General features: G+C 45.0%; 1 pseudogene; it reads left to right on the top strand.

Moving 5' to 3' along the window:
• Positions 1–10: 10 nt before the first annotated feature.
• On the top strand, positions 11–4096 carry LOC129116165 (plectin-like; annotated as a pseudogene).
• The last annotated feature ends 4 nt before the right edge of the window (positions 4097–4100 follow it).

A 4100-nucleotide genomic window follows, 5' to 3' on the forward strand; every position in this document is an offset into this window, starting at 1 on the left:
CATCATCATCATCATCAATCGTCATGTGCCAACCACCAGAAACAAAAGTGGACAGCAGCACAACTAAAACTATCACCACCACTACAGTCACAGAGACAAATGAAGTTGAAAGCTTCCATGGAATCAGAAAGGACGTCACTGCTACAGAGTTGCTTGAATCAAAAATCATCAATGAGGACCTCTACAAAAATCTTACTGCTGGGAATGTCACAGTGTCAGAAGTAAGTGAAATGGAGTCAGTACGTAAGTACCTTGAAGGGACCAACAGCATTGCAGGAGTGTACCTGCAGTCCACCAAATAGACTATAAGCATCTAGTGAGGCCAAAAGCAAAACCCTGCTGACTCCCTGGTACTTCTCTGGTTCTGCTGAGGCCCAAGCTGCCACTGGCTTTGTCATTGATCCGGGTGAAAAACAAGAAACTTTCTGTAGAGGACGCTGTAGCTCAAGGACTGGTTGGCAGTGAGTGGAAAAACAAGCTGCTTTCAGCAGAACGAGCAGTTACAGGATACAAAGATCCCTACACTGGACACACAATTTCCTTGTTCCAGGCCTTGAAAAAGATCTCATTGTCAAAGATCATGGAATCCGTCTCCTTGAAGCACAAATTGCCACCGGAGGCATAATTGACCGGTTTACAGTCACAGAGTGCCTGTGCAGGTGGCATACCAAAGATGTTACTTTGATGAAGAAATGAACCAGATTCTGTCTGACCCTGGATGACGACACCAAGGGCTTCTTTGATCCTAACACTCAAGAGAACCTCACCTATCTTCAACTGGTCGAAAGGTGTATCACAGATCCAATCACAGGCCTTAGCTTACTGGTGATTGCGAAGAAAGGCGAGTTTTACTTCTTTGTTGATGAGGCAACAAAACTCATTCTGAAATCTACAACTACAACTAGAGCAGGAGGGAAATATCAAGGAACAACAGTGTCTCTGTGGGATCTGCTCTACTCCAAATACATCTCTGAGGAGAAGAGGAGAGAGTTTGTGCAGCAGTATAAGTCTGGATCAATCACAATCGAACGTTTCTTGGAGCTCATCCTGACAATCATTCAGCAGCAGACCACAACAATCATCATCATCATCATCAATCGTCATGTGCCAACCACCAGAAACAAAAGTGGACAGCAGCACAACTAAAACTATCACCACCACTACAGTCACAGAGACAAATGAAGTTGAAAGCTTCCATGGAATCAGAAAGGACGTCACTGCTACAGAGTTGCTTGAATCAAAAATCATCAATGAGGACCTCTACAAAAATCTTACTGCTGGGAATGTCACAGTGTCAGAAGTAAGTGAAATGGAGTCAGTGCGTAAGTACCTTGAAGGGACCAACAGCATTGCAGGAGTGTACCTGCAGTCCACCAAACAGACCCTAAGCATCTATGAGGCCAAAAGCAAAACCCTGCTGACTCCTGGTACTTCTCTGGTTCTGCTGGAGGCCCAAGCTGCCACTGGCTTTGTCATTGATCCGGTGAAAAACAAGAAACTTTCTGTAGAGGACGCTGTAGCTCAAGGACTGGTTGGCAGTGAGTGGAAAAACAAGCTGCTTTCAGCAGAACGAGCAGTTACAGGATACAAAGATCCCTACACTGGACACACAATTTCCTTGTTCCAGGCCTTGAAAAAAGATCTCATTGTCAAAGATCATGGAATCCGTCTCCTTGAAGCACAAATTGCCACCGGAGGCATAATTGACCCGGTTTACAGTCACAGAGTGCCTGTGCAGGTGGCATACCAAAGATGTTACTTTGATGAAGAAATGAACCAGATTCTGTCTGACCCTGATGACGACACCAAGGGCTTCTTTGATCCTAACACTCAAGAGAACCTCACCTATCTTCAACTGGTCGAAAGGTGTATCACAGATCCAATCACAGGCCTTAGCTTACTGGTGATTGCGAAGAAAGGCGAGTTTTACTTCTTTGTTGATGAGGCAACAAAACTCATTCTGAAATCTACAACTACAACTAGAGCAGGAGGGAAATATCAAGGAACAACAGTGTCTCTGTGGGATCTGCTCTACTCCAAATACGTCTCTGAGGAGAAGAGGAGAGAGTTTGTGCAGCAGTATAAGTCTGGATCAATCACAATCGAACGTTTCTTGGAGCTCATCCTGACAATCATTCAGCAGCAGACCACAACAACATCATCATCATCATCATCAATCGTCATGTGCCAACCACCAGAAACAAAAGTGGACAGCAGCACAACTAAAACTATCACCACCACTACAGTCACAGAGACAAATGAAGTTGAAAGCTTCCATGGAATCAGAAAGGACGTCACTGCTACAGAGTTGCTTGAATCAAAAATCATCAATGAGGACCTCTACAAAAATCTTACTGCTGGGAATGTCACAGTGTCAGAAGTAAGTGAAATGGAGTCAGTGCGTAAGTACCTTGAAGGGACCAACAGCATTGCAGGAGTGTACCTGCAGTCCACCAAACAGACCCTAAGCATCTATGAGGCCAAAAGCAAAACCCTGCTGACTCCTGGTACTTCTCTGGTTCTGCTGGAGGCCCAAGCTGCCACTGGCTTTGTCATTGATCCGGTGAAAAACAAGAAACTTTCTGTAGAGGACGCTGTAGCTCAAGGACTGGTTGGCAGTGAGTGGAAAAACAAGCTGCTTTCAGCAGAACGAGCAGTTACAGGATACAAAGATCCCTACACTGGACACACAATTTCCTTGTTCCAGGCCTTGAAAAAAGATCTCATTGTCAAAGATCATGGAATCCGTCTCCTTGAAGCACAAATTGCCACCGGAGGCATAATTGACCCGGTTTACAGTCACAGAGTGCCTGTGCAGGTGGCATACCAAAGATGTTACTTTGATGAAGAAATGAACCAGATTCTGTCTGACCCTGATGACGACACCAAGGGCTTCTTTGATCCTAACACTCAAGAGAACCTCACCTATCTTCAACTGGTCGAAAGGTGTATCACAGATCCAATCACAGGCCTTAGCTTACTGGTGATTGCGAAGAAAGGCGAGTTTTACTTCTTTGTTGATGAGGCAACAAAACTCATTCTGAAATCTACAACTACAACTAGAGCAGGAGGGAAATATCAAGGAACAACAGTGTCTCTGTGGGATCTGCTCTACTCCAAATACATCTCTGAGGAGAAGAGGAGAGAGTTTGTGCAGCAGTATAAGTCTGGATCAATCACAATCGAACGTTTCTTGGAGCTCATCCTGACAATCATTCAGCAGCAGACCACAACAACATCATCATCATCATCAATCGTCATGTGCCAACCACCAGAAACAAAAGTGGACAGCAGCACAACTAAAACTATCACCACCACTACAGTCACAGAGACAAATGAAGTTGAAAGCTTCCATGGAATCAGAAAGGACGTCACTGCTACAGAGTTGCTTGAATCAAAAATCATCAATGAGGACCTCTACAAAAATCTTACTGCTGGGAATGTCACAGTGTCAGAAGTAAGTGAAATGGAGTCAGTGCGTAAGTACCTTGAAGGGACCAACAGCATTGCAGGAGTGTACCTGCAGTCCACCAAACAGACCCTAAGCATCTATGAGGCCAAAAGCAAAACCCTGCTGACTCCTGGTACTTCTCTGGTTCTGCTGGAGGCCCAAGCTGCCACTGGCTTTGTCATTGATCCGGTGAAAAACAAGAAACTTTCTGTAGAGGACGCTGTAGCTCAAGGACTGGTTGGCAGTGAGTGGAAAAACAAGCTGCTTTCAGCAGAACGAGCAGTTACAGGATACAAAGATCCCTACACTGGACACACAATTTCCTTGTTCCAGGCCTTGAAAAAAGATCTCATTGTCAAAGATCATGGAATCCGTCTCCTTGAAGCACAAATTGCCACCGGAGGCATAATTGACCCGGTTTACAGTCACAGAGTGCCTGTGCAGGTGGCATACCAAAGATGTTACTTTGATGAAGAAATGAACCAGATTCTGTCTGACCCTGATGACGACACCAAGGGCTTCTTTGATCCTAACACTCAAGAGAACCTCACCTATCTTCAACTGGTCGAAAGGTGTATCACAGATCCAATCACAGGCCTTAGCTTACTGGTGATTGCGAAGAAAGGCGAGTTTTACTTCTTTGTTGATG

The sequence above is a fragment of the Anoplopoma fimbria genome, unplaced genomic scaffold (genome assembly GCF_027596085.1).
Source record: "Anoplopoma fimbria isolate UVic2021 breed Golden Eagle Sablefish unplaced genomic scaffold, Afim_UVic_2022 Un_contig_12829_pilon_pilon, whole genome shotgun sequence".
NCBI lineage: Eukaryota > Metazoa > Chordata > Actinopteri > Perciformes > Anoplopomatidae > Anoplopoma > Anoplopoma fimbria.